A 16,309-nucleotide genomic window follows, 5' to 3' on the forward strand; every position below is an offset into this window, starting at 1 on the left:
ACGTGGCCAAATGGTGTTTTGGCAAGGCAATTTGATGTTGCAGGTAGGGGACTGAAGCATTTGTGACAGGGTTCTTACCGACACGGTGGGTGGGTATACTGGGTGTGTGGTTAGGTCTGTGCCTGCAGCACGGATGGACTCGTGCACAGATTGACACATGGACCGGTCTTCATCTACGGAAGGGGGGGTTGAGGCACTGCCAGACCTGGTCTGCATGCACACAGTCCACCGGCTGACGAGTGGACATGGCCACACCACCCAAGGGTGATTTAGTCTCCCTGTGTCTCCCTTCCTCCCTCCCTCTGTCACCCTCCTCCCTCCCTCTGTCGGTCTCCCTCTGTCACCCTACTCCCTCCCTCTGTCTGTCTCCCTGTGTCCCCCCTCTGTCTCCTTCCCTCTCATTCCCCCTCTCCCTCCCTCTCTTTGTCACTCTCTGTCACCTCAGGCCAGCTTCCTGGGCACACACAGTTAGCCGGTCTTTGAATGGCCATTGGCTTGTTCATGTGAGTTAGTCCCTGTTCTCCGGGCACCCATTGGGCAGTGTGTCTGAGTGTAGGCTGCTGCTGTGGCGGTGTGTGCTGAGACTCTATCAGAGCGATGCATCTTCATTGTCTGCTGTTATGTGCAAATTGTGCCTTCAGACCCATGGCATCCTGCATGGCAGCCATCATTTGCAGGCAAGACAGTACTGTGTGGGTACACACAGTTTGTATGGCTGTGCCCTGGGCCATATGGGCTGAGGGCATTGTTGTGTGCTTGTGAGTTGCTCAATGTTAGTTTTGCTGCCCCCACTCCCAGCATCGACCACATCCTGTGTTGTGTTGGTGTTTTGTGTGGCCTGTGACTTGGCATGGCCCTGATTGATGCATGGGGCATGGAGGTGCCAGTGGCATGTGTGTGTTTGTGGAGTGTTGTTGTGTCCGGTGGTGGCTTGGGGGGGGTGGCATGCATGATTGATTGTGTATGGCATCCCCCCCATGTGCGGTGAGTTGTTTGTGTACTCACCAGGGTCTGGGAGTCCTGGCAGTCCATGTAGTCCCTCCACCGCCAGCGTGGACATCACCTTCTCCTCCCAGGGATGGTATTGTACCGGTCTGGGGGGCGGCCCTCCTCCAGTGATGTTCCCCTGGTTGTGATTGTCAGTCATCTTCCTCTTGACCGTCCTCCGCAGATCGTACCACCTGGATTGGCACTCGTGCCTGGTCCTTCTGGTTGTCCCAACAGCATTCACAGAATCGACGATCCTCTGCCACATGGCGGTTTTTTCGGATATGCTGGTCTGTCTGACCAATGTCCCAAAGAGCTGTGGCTCGACTCTGAGGATTTCGTCGACAAGGATCTCCAGCTCCTCCTTTGTGAACTTTGGATTCTTGGTGGTGGACATGGCGTGGGGTGTGGTTGTGGGGGTGTGGGTGTGGATGGCTGTGGGTGTGTGGGTGTGGTAGTGGAGGTGTGTGTGTGAATGTGATGAGGGGGTGTTTGTGTAGGTGGTTGTGTGAAGGTATGCAAGTGTGAGGTTCAAGTATGGTGGTGTGGGTCGTCTGTGGGCTCTGGCAGCAGTGGGTCTGTTGCAAAGGCTCATGGTTTGTGTGTGTGGTCCATTTTTATTGGTCCATTTGTGGGTGTGGCTGTGTTTGAAATTTGTGTGGGTGTGTTATGAGGAGTGATTGAGTTTTGGGCCTCTGTTTGGCAGTTTGGCAGTTGCAGGTGAGTGTATGTGATGTTTGTGGGGTTGTTGGGCCTGTTTGGTGGTGTGGGGAAACTCTACTTGACTCTCCTTGTGTAAATATGGTTTGTCCGGGTTCAGTACGTGTTTTTTTGGCGTCAGTACGGTCCGTACATGCACTGGTGGGGGTGCGGTCCGTACATTCCCTGGTGGGGTGGTGGTTAGGTGCGTACATACACGGCTGGGGTGGGGGTTTGGTGCGTACATACACGGCTGGTGGTTCGGTGCGTACATACACGGCTGGGGGGGGTTCGGGGGCGTACATACACGGCTGGTGGTTCGGTGCGTACATACACGGCTGGGGGGGGGTTCGGGGGCGTACATACACGGGTGGGTGTTTGGTGCGTACATACACGGCTGGTGGTTCGGTGCGTACATACACGGCTGGGGGGGGGTTCGGGGGCGTACATACACGGGTGGGTGTTTGGTGCGTACATACACGGCTGGTGGTTCGGTGCGTACATACACGGCTGGGGTGGGGGTTTGGTGCGTACATACACGGCTGGTGGTTCGGTGCGTACATACACGGCTGGGGGGGGTTCGGGGGCGTACATACACGGCTGGTGGTTCGGTGCGTACATACACGGCTGGGGGGGGGTTCGGGGGCGTACATACACGGGTGGGTGTTTGGTGCGTACATACACGGCTGGTGGTTCGGTGCGTACATACACGGCTGGGGGGGGGTTCGGGGGCGTACATACACGGCTGGTGGTTCGGTGCGTACATACACGGCTGGGGGGGGGGTTCGGGGGCGTACATACATGGGTGGGTGTTTGGTGCGTACATACACGGCTGGTGGTTCGGTGCGTACATACACGGCTGGGGTGGGGGTTTGGTGCGTACATACACGGCTGGTGGTTCGGTGCGTACATACACGGCTGGGGGGGGTTCGGGGGCGTACATACACGGCTGGTGGTTCGGTGCGTACATACACGGCTGGGGGGGGTTCGGGGGCGTACATACACGGGTGGGTGTTTGGTGCGTACATACACGGCTGGTGGTTCGGTGCGTACATACACGGCTGGGGTGGGGGTTTGGTGCGTACATACACGGCTGGTGGTTCGGTGCGTACATACACGGCTGGGGGGGGTTCGGGGGCGTACATACACGGCTGGTGGTTCGGTGCGTACATACACGGCTGGGGGGGGGTTCGGGGGCGTACATACACGGGTGGGTGTTTGGTGCGTACATACACGGCTGGTGGTTCGGTGCGTACATACACGGCTGGGGGGGGGTTCGGGGGCGTACATACACGGCTGGTGGTTCGGTGCGTACATACACGGCTGGGGGGGGGGTTCGGGGGCGTACATACATGGGTGGGTGTTTGGTGCGTACATACACGGCTGGTGGTTCGGTGCGTACATACACGGCTGGGGTGGGGGTTTGGTGCGTACATACACGGCTGGTGGTTCGGTGCGTACATACACGGCTGGGGGGGGTTCGGGGGCGTACATACACGGCTGGTGGTTCGGTGCGTACATACACGGCTGGGGGGGGTTCGGGGGCGTACATACACGGGTGGGTGTTTGGTGCGTACATACACGGCTGGTGGTTCGGTGCGTACATACACGGCTGGGGGGGGGATTCGGGGGCGTACATACACGGGTGGGTGTTTGGTGCGTACATACACGGCTGGTGGTTCGGTGCGTACATACACGGCTGGGGTGGGGGTTTGGTGCGTACATACACGGCTGGTGGTTCGGTGCGTACATACACGGCTGGGGGGGGGTTCGGGGGCGTACATACACGGCTGGTGGTTCGGTGCGTACATACACGGCTGGGGGGGGGTTCGGGGGCGTACATACACGGGTGGGTGTTTGGTGCGTACATACACGGCTGGTGGTTCGGTGCGTACATACACGGCTGGGGGGGGTTCGGGGGCGTACATACACGGGTGGGTGTTTGGTGCGTACATACACGGCTGGTGGTTCGGTCCGTACATACACGGCTGGGGGGGGTTCGGGGGCGTACATACACGGCTGGTGGTTCGGTGCGTACATACAGGGCTGGGGGGGGGGTTTGGTGCGTACATACACGGCTGGTGGTTCGGTGCGTACATACACGGCTGGGGGGGGTTCGGGGGCGTACATACACGGCTGGTGGTTCGGTGCGTACATACACGGCTGGGGGGGGTTCGGGGGCGTACATACACGGGTGGGTGTTTGGTGCGTACATACACGGGTGGGGGTTCGGGGCGTACATACGCGGGCGGGGGGTGGTGGGGTGTTCGGCGCGTATGCGGGCACATGTCTCCATGGTTGCTATGGGAGTTCGGTTCGGACGGTGTTTTTTGCGTACGGTTGTGAAATGGGGAGGACGGGAGGGATCGTACTTGCGCAGTCGGACTTTATTTTTCCGCACGGTGGGTTTCTCGCCCGGGGACGTGTCGGTGACTTTTCCCGACCCGAGGACGTGTGGGGAAATCTTCCCAATGCGATTCGTATGGACTTTTTTCCGTTCGAATCGTACTTGGCAGTTTGTACGCTACTTTGACGATTCGGACGGAAAAAAATCCGGATACGAGTCGGACGGGGAATTTTTTTACCGGATCGGAATTGGCACCAAAGTAGTGATCCTTGCAGCTATGAACAAATTGGCCGAGGTTCCTCGGCACCATGTTTAAAAGTGGTGTCAAGACAGGACGCAACAGTGTCAGGAGAATGTTGGCATTAGACAGCAGGAAGAGCACAGGAGAGTCAGAACTATATTAAGGACACTATTTTTTGTAGGTTGAAGTCAGGATGGTACAGTGATAGAACAATGGAGTCAGAAATTGACAAAGTCATGAGGGAACGGACTTAGGAGAATGGAGTTAAGGCAAGGAACGTACAAACAGGAAATGTTAGCCAGTGATCAGAGCGTGTTCAAGAGTCAGGAGGGGGCAGGCTGGAGGAGTGGAGTCTGATTTCAGTTAAAGAGTAGCCAGAAAATGCTGGATTAGAGAATCACAAGAGAGTAGTCAGGAATCAGCATGATCAGAAGAGAGGAATCATAAGACAAGTCAAGAAAGTAGAGATCACCGCTCCTTCCAGTCCTCTAGGACCTCTACAATTGCCTTCTCCTTCTTCCTATACCCAATTACTTCGACTAACACCTATGCCTTAGTATGTCTTTCCATTCATCCTTCTCCTTTTTCTTCTTATCTGTTTTCCTGTGCCATGTTCATGTCCCCTTGTCTCCTTTTCATTTCTTTTCTAATTTAGTTACATTTTCAAAGGGAAGGGTTTCCTCATTTTCAGAATTTATCAAAATGGATCCTGGGACAGTCAGCCAGGCTTTCTTCATGTTGTAATTCCTCCAACATTATTATATCTTTCCCCTGATTTGGGAACTGAGCTCTCCGCCACTTTTCTTCATAGTTGCTGATGATGTTACAATTTCTCCTTTGCTGCTAGTAGATAATCTTTTTTACCCAGTGCTCAGCGTCATCTTATGGGCACCTTGGGACGTAATCCAAACTGTAAAAAGTGGCTCCTCAACCTCAGGTTTGGTAATAAAAGACTACCAAACTCTAACGTTGAAGTCCCCTGGCCCCATAACCACAGCTTCGGCCCAACCTAAGCTCATAATCCCTCTCATTCCTTGAAATTCCTGTACGGTTTATCTCTGCTTCCTCCCAGGTCGCTAGGTAAGCTACCTGCTCCCGTACCTTCTTTCCCCCATTTTCTAGATCCCTCTGTAAGACAAGAGTCAGTTTGAAACCAAGGATTTACCTTCTTCTTTTTCTGTTCAGAGATATACTACATCTGAAGGAGGGCTATCTCTTGCAGGCTGTCCCTTGCTTTTCCATTTACTACTTAGCTTTCAAGTGTCCCTCAGGGTAAACAGACATAATATCAAATTAAAAATATCGACAGGACAGAATATCGAGTTTTTAATATAGAATGGACAGAATATCGAATTGCCAAAATATAGTGGAAAAGAATATCGAAAATCAGGTAAGAAATATCGATTCAAATAATGTTGATGTATGTAAGTAATATCGACAGTAATAATATAGTTGTTAAAAATATCGAATTTTTTTATAGTGTTTTAAGTGTTAGTATATGTGTTAAAAGTATGTAATAAATTTGGAATGTATGTTTGAATATTTTTAAAGTAATAAATTTTATGTTATTTAATTTTAGTGTAATTTAATTCCGTAGCGGGTTGTGGGTTTATAGGGGAATAGGGTGGGAAGTAATTTAATTATAGTACATAAAATACTAATTTTTAGGAATTATTAATTATTTTTAATGTAATTTGGCGTTTTACTTCTGTAGCTGGCTGTGGGTTTATAGGGGAATAGGGTGGGAAGTAATGTAATTATTATGAGGTAATTATTAATTGGTATTGAAAATTAATTGGCTGTTGATTAATTATTAATTGTTAAATAATTTGTATTAATTGGTAATTAATTTGTATTAATTGTTTCATTGATAATTATGTTAATTGTATTAATGTATTATTTGTAGCGTGTTGTGGGTTTATAGGGGAATATGGTGGGAAGTAATTTAATTGTAAATAATTAATTATAGAAATATTTTTTGTATATTGATAATTATTTATTATTAATTATTAATTGGTATTAATTGTATTTATTATTTTTTGGTATTGAAAATTAATTGGTGGTTAATGAATTATTAATAGGTAATTAATACAAAAAAATGTTAAATTAATTATTAAATATTGTGTAATTGGTAATTAATGTTAATAATTTTTGTTGGTATTAATAATTAATTTATTAATAATAAAATATTAAATTATTATTTTCCCTACTATTGCACTTACTGGAGTGGGAATAGTAATTTTTACCCCTACGCTATCCAGCGTTTTTCCTACTATTGCACTCACTGGAGTGGGAATAATAATTTTTACCCCTACGCTATCCAACGCTTTCCCTACTGTTGCACTCTTTGGAGTGGGAATAGTCATTTTTACCCCTACGCTATCCAACGCTTTTCCTACTGTTGCACTCTTTGGAGTGGGAATAGTAATTTTTACCCCTACACTATCCAATGCTTTCCCTACTATTGCACTCACTGGAGTGGGAATAGTAATTTTTACCCCTACGCTATCCATCGCTTTCCCTACTATTGCACTCACTGGAGTGGGAATAATAATTTTTACCCCTACGCTATCCAACGCTTTCCCTACTGTTGCGCTCTTTGGAGTGGGAATAGTAATTTTTACCCCTATGCTATCCAACGCTTTCCCTACAGTGGCACTCACTGGAGTGGGAATAGTAAATTTTACCCTTCCGCTATCCAACGCTTTCCCTACTGTTGCACTCTCTGGAGTGGGAATAGTAATTTTTACCGCTACGCTATTCAACGCGTTCCCTACTGTTGCACTCTTTGGAGTGGGAATAGTAATTTTTACCCCTACGCTATCCAACGCTGTCCATACTGTTTCACTCACTGGAGTGGGAATAGTAAATTTTACCCTCCCGCTATCCAATGCTTTCCCTACTATTGCACTTACTGGAGTGGTAATAGTAAATTTAACCCGCCCGCTATCCTACGCAAAAAATATTGAATATTTTTTATTAATATTACGTTAATATATGTATTATTATTTTTTTTACTTACATTAATTATTTATTAATGTTAAAGTTATTTTAATATTTTTAAGTATGTTTCAGTTAATTATATGTATTATTTCATTAAATTTACATTACTTTTAAGACATTATAAAAATTCGATATTTTGACTAACTATATTTTTTACAACGATATTTTGGATTCGATATTTTTGTACTTACCTGTTTGGAGATAGGCATTCGATATTTTGGCATTCTATATTTTTCCTTCTATATTTTGGTGGTTCGATATTCTCCTTCTCGATATTTTGTCAGTGATCCGTCTCTCAAGTAGGATATGATATTCCATAGGACACAAGGGGCTGGTGGGGAGTAAGGCTGAAAGTCCTGGTCAGAATATTGAGTATAAAAAATATCGACATGCAAAATGTGATGGCTAAAATATTGACAACAAGAATACTGTGATGGTAAATATATATTGGGAAGTATACATTTATTATTCCTAACTCTGCACCCACATACCTTGAAGATAAATGTGGAGGTAAGCATAGTAAACCAACACTAACCTCTATATACTTACCTTCGCAATATTCTTGTAGTCGATATCCTGGTCACAATATTTTTGCTTGTTGATGTTTAAAATTTGCTATTCCAGTAGCAAACCTAAAATGAGGCATTCTGTTGACCACAACAGTGCTAAAGTCATGCCAGTGGTTAGAGGGGTTGGGAACCAGCACTCGTTTTTGGGGCTGTGATGCAGACTGAATGTGAGAAAGGTAGAAATAAAGAAAGAACAATCAGAAAGATAAAAAAACATTGACAAAGGGGGGAATCAGAGCTGTAAAAGAATCAGCAAGAGTGCGACAAAGAAACTAGAAATGTAGGGTGCTGGAAGAAAGAGACACGAGGTGGAATCAAGTCTGGGGGCAACCTTAGCATTCAGCAATCCAGGTAATTGGTAGCGCTGATATTGGACGCTTCACAGAAACTTTGGGCCACTGCACTTCATTTTTTTGAACACATTAATGACTGGAGCCCAGATTTACTTACATTTGACTCAATGCAGTGCAGCAAGACAACTGGCTGGGCTGCATCAATTAGGAGAGAGCCGCAATGCACCATATTTACCACGAGTGCTGCCTAGCACCAATGCAGGCACCCTTGTATCGTGGTTCAAAAGGGTCTGCATTACAGGCAGGATTGTTTTTGTGCAGGAAGGGCCACCTTACTGCACAAAAATATTTCTCAGAGGCATTTTCCTCTTCCACAAAATGCAGCACACAGTGGAAGAGGAAATAACAAAGAGATATAAACATATTTCTCCTCATTATGACACTGTTGGTATGGCATTGCATTTTGATGCATTCCCAGGTTTACTACCCTTAGTAAATCTGGGAATGCACTGAAATCCATGGATGGAAGCGTTGCAACGCCCACACTACACCCATGGAAAGCTTTCCCAACCCAGAGTAACGCAAGGCAGCAATTTGCGCTGCGCTGCTTTGCTCTGGATTTAATGAAGCCCTTGCGTTGCCTTTGTGATGCAACAGCAAGGTAAGGGCTTAGTAAATTTGAGGCTAAATGTTTACATGACATATAGGCTGGCCCCAAACTCGGAAACACTATACTGACAAAACCAAAACACTTGATATAAGTTCAAAGTCAGTGAGAGGCCTCTCTTTTGTTGGCAGTATTTACAGAGGATGGTGAGCTGAATGTGAAAAAACGGTTACATCTTTTGCACTCCTTTAGTTCTCACACTTTAGTCATGAGAATCCCACTAAGGCAAACCTGACATTTCTGTCTTAAAATAGACGTTCTGACCTTTTTGTAGACAGATGAGGGAAACTCCGGATTTCCCTTGCAGAGCTCCAGCAAACCCTAGGAGACTCTCCACCTCCGCTTTCACACACATTTTTAGAAGATTGATGACATTCTAGGAATTTTGAATCTGAGGTCATTATTCCCTCTGCTTTGGTTTGATTATCCACTCTATGGGCTAACTATGTGCCACTCTCTACAGAGCGAAGGGCAGAGCACTTTCAGGCACTGAAGCACAGTTTGTTCATTTGTCCGGAGGGACACAGCATTTCAACTAAAGCTTGGTGACATGGATGCGAGAGCAGCAAATAAAGCGGCGTCTTTTTCATGCATGTTTTCTCCTGTGCTCCCTATGAATTCGTTGTTACTATGGTTTTATCTTCTCAGTTTGGAAGTCAAGCATGGCACAAAGTAGGGTGACCAGATCTTGAGAACCAAAAACCGGGACATTTTGGGAAAATAGAAGAAGGACTACAATTTTTCTTCAACGTAATGTCACAGAATGACAGCTCTCATCAAGATAGGATCACAGAAGAGGCATTAAGAAAATACATAAAATGTAATTTCTACAACCAACATCATACCTATTAATTAAATTGCTTACTTATAACAGCGGCTAACTAGCACAGCTTTAGAACACCAAAAATGTGCCTCTCACTGTTTTCCGTGGACCCCCTAAAAACTGGTACATGAGCCAAAATTGCCAAAATATGCCGGGACAGCTGGTGAAAAAAACGGGAATGTCGTGGAAAATCCGGGTCTTATGGTCACCCTAGGCACAAAGGGGCCCTGTATCTAGGAGGCATAGTCTCCCTTACCCCTACTGGGAATATGGCGCCGGCCAGACAATCAAGGCATGTTAATTATGACACCACAACCTCTCGCTTGGCATCACAGTGACGCATACCATCTCTTTTGCTGTCACAAGGCAAATACGTTCTCCCTCTCAAAGCATTAAAATGCTATCTTCTCTTGGGTTACATAGTTTTTGGTGTTTTGAGATTGGGTAGAATGAGGCAGGTTCACATAATCACACACATAGGTGTTGTGATTACCAGGGCACTTAAGTTGAAGGAAAATAACTATTTGGGGTATATTTGCTAAGTTTCAGCGCTGTGTTTGCGTGACAAAAGTGCCGCAAGTCAAAACTAAATCTTTTTTTTACAAATTTACTTTCCAGCGCTAAACTTGTTCAGCGCTGGAAAATCACTCGAAAGTATGGCAAAGCAGCGCATAGCTTTGCTTTACATCACTTAGCACCAAGGGGGCATTCCATAGGTGGTGCATGGGTGTTCCCTTGCAACAGAGACATATGTACAATAAAATGTCGGAGCGCGGAGGTGTGCCAAATTTTGGCAGTGCTGCGCTCCGACATTTTCAAAACCCAGGGATGCGACTTATTAACTGCAAGACGGCGCACCCTTGTGTTTTCCCTAGCCCTGGTGCTAAAATTAGCTGCTTAGGGCCAATGCAGACACCCTTGCACCATAGTGGGTGGTGTTGAGGGTGGCTGGCCAAAAGGGGCACTGATGTGGAGGGTGGGCTTTGTGGCAATGCAAGTTCAGGAATGGCCCAGGAGATATGCTAAAGGCTCTGATGGGGCACTCTTGCTAAGTGGCAATCCCTCGCTGCTGCACCACCTTTTTCCCAGTGTCACAAATTCAGCCTGAAATTGACACCCTTTTTTAAATTCTATGATCTGATTTGCTTTCATTTTGGATTTATATTGTAATAAAACTACCTTGGTATAAAGTTGTAAATTTGATTACACACAAATCTTGATAAACACACAGGGGCATATTACCAAGCACGGCGTTAAAATTATCGCCGCTTTAGCGGCAGAAAACTGCCGCTAAAGCGGCGATAATGGGCTTGATAATATACCGCAGAGAATTCCAATAGAAGCCCATGTTGACACCAGAACATGGGCTTCTATGGGAATTCTCAAGGGCATATTGTCAAGCTCATTATCGCCGCTTTAGTGACAGTTTTCTGCCGCTAAAGCGGCGATAATTTTAACGCCGTTTCTTGATAATATGCCCCCAAGTGATTATAACTCTCATTGTAGCTCATAGGCAAAGAATAGCATCTTCAAATGAAACGGGCCACAGAATTACATTTTCTTTCTGAGCAAAGATGTTGTTTTATACAGCTCACATTTTGTTACAGGAAGCCTCTGGAATCTGGGTTAGGTGGGCGATATATGGCTAACAATAATGATATTTGCCACTCACATAGCAACCATGTTGTGCCTTTTGTGCTTTTTATTCAACATTTTCCTACCTGTGTCCATTGCTTTGTGGTAGCCCTGTGACATCAGCACCACTGATGGAGCCTATGTTAATCCTAAGTGGTGGTTGCAATATTTGGTCACAGAGATTTATCATTGTTTTGCGTCACCATGCACCACATAAGTTGATGCAGGGTGACGCAAAACCTAAAATCAGATTTACCATGCCATGCAAGGCCATTTTGTGTGGTTTAGTAAACATGGTGTAACGCAAGGCAGCGCAAGTTGCTGCCTTGCATTACACTGCTTGGTGGAGGCATTTCATGGATTGAGTGTGGGTGTTCCCACGCATCCACCAATGCATTCTGAAACATTCCCAGATTTAGCAACACTGGTAGACCTGGGAGTAGATCAGAATTGTATGCATTCCCACCTGAGGAGCAATGAGGAGAAATATCTTTATTTCTGCAGCACATTTAGAAAGAGTATTGTTTTTGTGTAGGAAGGTGCTCCTTCCTGAAGAAAAAGAATCAGGTCTTTAACGCAAGCACCCTTGCACTTTGACAGAAGGGTGCCTGCATTGGTGCTCGGCTTCACTGAGTGTGCCAGTGCCAGGCGAGGACAGGTATGCACCATATAATTATAAATATGGCGAATTGCGGTCCTCTCTCTTTCACTCAGTGAAGTAAGTTGTCTTACTACATTGTGTTGCGTGAAAAAAATAAAAAATATGGGCCTGATTTTATGTGACGTTTCATAATAAGGTCGGGATCCCAATAAAATCCCTGGATATTGCCTTAAAGAAGAGCAACAGTGTTGGAGAACTCAGTGCTGAAATAAGGATATCGTGCTCTGAGTTTAATCAAGATGCTTTAGGACCTTGTTGCACCAGCTCAGTGTAACCTGCATCCATACCTTTATAATTTGCGGCAATGGGTTAGCACATATGATTATTCTTCAAAGTATCATGAGCATATGTATGAAGTGTGACACAAATAGCTGACAAAAGTCTTGGAGAGTTGCACATTAATATAAAAGAGATGCTGGGGAATCAGTGGGTATTCTTAGGAACCTGATCCTTGATAGAGACACCTAATGGACTCCTTCGAATCTACAGCCATGTTCTGCAGACTGAATGGTTTTGTAACCTGTGATGCAAAATGAAGTCCCTGTTAAACTCTGCTGTTCTTTAACGCTTTTAGGGACTTTCAGCACCCCTTCACATGCAGTTTCCTACTATTCTCTCACAGTTGCCTCTAGTTATCCAGATTGGCTCATAGTGTAGCAGTATCCACATTTTATAAGGAGCTACGCACTAGCTTGAACCATGTAGATTGTGTATTGAAAATACAGCGCGTCGCCCCCCCAGAGCAATTAGACATCCACTGTGATTATACTGCCGTCGGGGAGAGAAGTAGCAGATTGAAACTGCGTGAAGGTGTTAAAGGCAGAGACTTGCCATTAATATTTCCAAAGCAAACTGCAGTGTGGGTTTGGCACCTGTAGCCAGCAGAGTTGGGACACCACTTGGTGTACATGAGTTGAATCACTGAATTTGCTCACGCATCGGTTGTTGCAAAACCCGACATGGACACCGGTCAAGATCAGCGCTGCCAGCGGCTAGGGAGAATGGGTGTAACTTCACACTCCAATGGGAGTGGACTGCCATAGATATAAGCAGTCCCCCAGGTGAAACATCATCGCGGAAGTGGAACAGGCACTGAAGAAAGCTGTCAGGCTGAAACGCGTCTGCCCAGCTTATTACAGATGCATTAAACCCCATACTTTGCGCTGAAGATTTGGAAAATAAAGTTATGTTCCTTTTCACCGATTAAGTGTCCGCCCCATCTTGTGGTGAGTGGGATTGGACTTCATGTTTAATCGGTTGTCAAGCACTGATCACCGGCACGCCCTCTCCGTCAGGAGCTATGCGCTTAGCTTGTACCTTGTGGGCTGTGTATTGAAAATACAGCGCTTAGCCCCCCCAGCGGGATTAGACATCAACTTATACTGCCATCAGGGAGAGAGGTAGCAGATTGAAACTGCGTGAAGGTGTTAAAGGCAGAGACTTACCATCAATATTTCCAAAGCAAACTGCCGTGTGGGTTTGGCACCTGTAACCAGCAGAGTTGGGACACCACTTGGTGTACGTGACTTGAATCACTGAATTTGCTCATGTATCAGTTGTTGCAAAACCCGACATGGACAGCGGTCAAGATCAGCGCAGCCAGCGGCTAGGGAGAATGGGCGCAACATCACACTCCAATGGGAGTGGGCTGCCATAGATATAATCAGGCCCCCAGGTGTAACAGCATTGCGGAAGTGGAACAGGCACTGAAGAAAGTCATCAGGCTGAAACGCATCTACCCAGATTTTCACAGATGCATTAAACCCCAAGCTTTGCGCTAAAGATTTGGCAAATAAAGTTATCTTCCTTTTCACCGAGCAAGTGTTGTCCCCCTCTTTGTGGTGAGCGGGATTGGACTTCATGTTTAAACGGTTTCTAAGCACCGATCACCAGCACTCCCTCTCGGTCAGGAGCTGCGCACTTAGCTTGAACCTTGTGGACTGTGTATTGAAAATACAGCGTGTCACTCCCCCCCAACGCGATTAGACATCCACTGTGATTATACTGCTGTTGGGGAGAGAGGTAGCAGATTGATACTGCATGAAGGTGTTAAAGGTAGAGACGTATTTATTTTATTTAGGTCACTTATATCGCGCTCGAATCATCCCCAAGGGGATCTCTCGGCGCTGGAAAAAGAGGCCAGCGGTCAAAGGGGGGAGAGCCTTAAAAGAGCCATGTTTTGAGCAATTTTGAAATTGAGCCAGATTCAAACATTGACGAATTAGTTCAGGAAGGCTGTTCCACAACTTGGGGGCCAGATACGAAAAGGAACGACCCCCCATCTTTACCTTCCTAATTCTATGACCACACAGTGTTTTACGATTACTGGATCTGAGCTGCCTTGTGGGTTGATACCATTTAAGTTTATCAGTAAGATAAACCGGCCCCAGTCCATGCAGGGACCTGAAGACCAAACACAGCTTTTTAAACGTGGCCTGATTCCTTACTGGAAGCCAATGTAATTGGCGTAAAAGCGGCAGAGAGGGAGTTTGCGCTGGCTTATCAAGAGCAAGGCGAGTGGCTGTATTTTGGAAAGAAGATCCTCCCTGATTCCCACCAGTAAGGAATTACCATAATCCAGGCGACTCATTAGCAGTGCCTGGATAAGGGTCTTTCTAGCACTCAGCGGGATCCATGGGAAGATCTTTCTCAACATCCACATGGTCCCAAAACAGGAGGAAGCCAGTGTTTTCACTTTTATCTCCATTGAGAGCTGGTTATCTAGGCCTATCCCCAAATTCTTCGCCCAACTTCTAGGGACGGGGGGCACACCCAGTTCTGGTGGCCACCAGTCTGGAGTCCACAGATCCGCAGCTATGCCAAACAGAAGAATCTCGGTCTTAGAGGAGTTTAATTGTAAAAAATGTCTCCTCATCCAGTCTGCGATGTTAATCATACAGGTTGTAAACTTAACTTTCGTTTCGGCGGGGTTATTACCGATGTTTACAATCAGCTGCGTATCGTCGGCATATGATATGGCCTCAAAGCCACAGTTCCTGATAATTGAGGCTAGAGGGGCCACATATAAATTAAATAAAGTAGGGCTCAATATAGAGCCCTGTGGCGCCCCCTTATCAAACACAACCGGAGATGACCCATAAGACCCCAGTTGGACAGATTGGGATCTATCAGATAGGTAGCTCTGAAACCATTTAAAGGCTAAGCCACCGACACCCACCTCCTGCAATCTCCTTAACAGTATATTGTGGGAGATGGTGTCGAAGGCTGCCGACAGGTCCAGCAGCACCAGCATAACCGGAGAGTCCCCATCGAGCAGCAACCTAATCGTGTCCGTGACTTTGAGCAAAGCAGCCTCAGTGCTATGTGATGTGCAAAACCCTGACTGAGTAGGATCTAATATCTTATTCTCTTCTAAGTAGTTGGAAAGATGACGATTTATAATAGATTCCATGATTTTAGACCAACATGGAGGAAGAGAAATGGGTCTATAATTTTGAACCTCTGTAGGGTCAGCTGATACCTTTTTAAGCAGCGGCTTACGCAAGATACCTTCCATTTACTCGGGAAAGTGGCTGTCGCCAATGACATGTTACAGATGACTGCCAGAGTGTCTGCAAGAAAAGGAGACAATTCCTTCATGACTCTAGGTGACAATGGGTCCAGGAGTGATCCTAACTTGGTTTTGGCCAACAGTGCCCCGACCTGAGAACCCGTAATGATGGGAAAGTCATCTAGGCGAGGTGAACAAAGAGCTAGCCTAGGGGCCAAACCATCATTTATATATATTTTTTTTCTCTAAAGCATGATATATCGCATCAATTTTGTCGTTAAAGTGGGACGTTAATGCATTACAAGACTCCTGCGTAGCTGGCGGGAGCGAATCAATTGCACGTGGGCAAGTGAATTCTCTCAAAATGTTAAAGAGCTCCCGTGAGGAGTCCTTAGCTTTCATAATCTGGGTGCCTAGGTGAGCTCTCCTAGCCTTATTACAGTGATTTAGATAAGTTCTATGAGCTTTGCGATAACTATCTCTGTCGGCTACTGCTTTCGATTTTCTCCATCTTCTTATAGGGTCTACAACTGGCATTCTCCTTTTTTAATGCTGCAGTATACCATGGCGCGGGGGCTGCTCTAGCCGAAATTCTTATCAATTTCACTGGTGCAATCACATGAAGAGCCTCTATAATAGAGGCTTCAACTCGCTCTAAGGCTAAATCGCAGTCAGTCTTCTCATCATACCATCAATATTTCCTAAGCAAATTGCTGTGTGGGTTTTGCACCCGTAGCCAGCAGAGTTGAGACACCACTTGGTGTACGTGAGTTAAATCACTGAATTTTCTCACGCATCGGTTGTTGCAAAACCCGACATGGACAGCGGTCAAGATCGGCGCAGCTAGCGGCCAGGGAGAATGGGCGTAACATC

Source organism: Triturus cristatus, chromosome 1_2 (genome assembly GCF_964204655.1).
Source record: "Triturus cristatus chromosome 1_2, aTriCri1.1, whole genome shotgun sequence".
In the NCBI taxonomy this organism is placed as follows: Eukaryota; Metazoa; Chordata; class Amphibia; order Caudata; family Salamandridae; genus Triturus; species Triturus cristatus.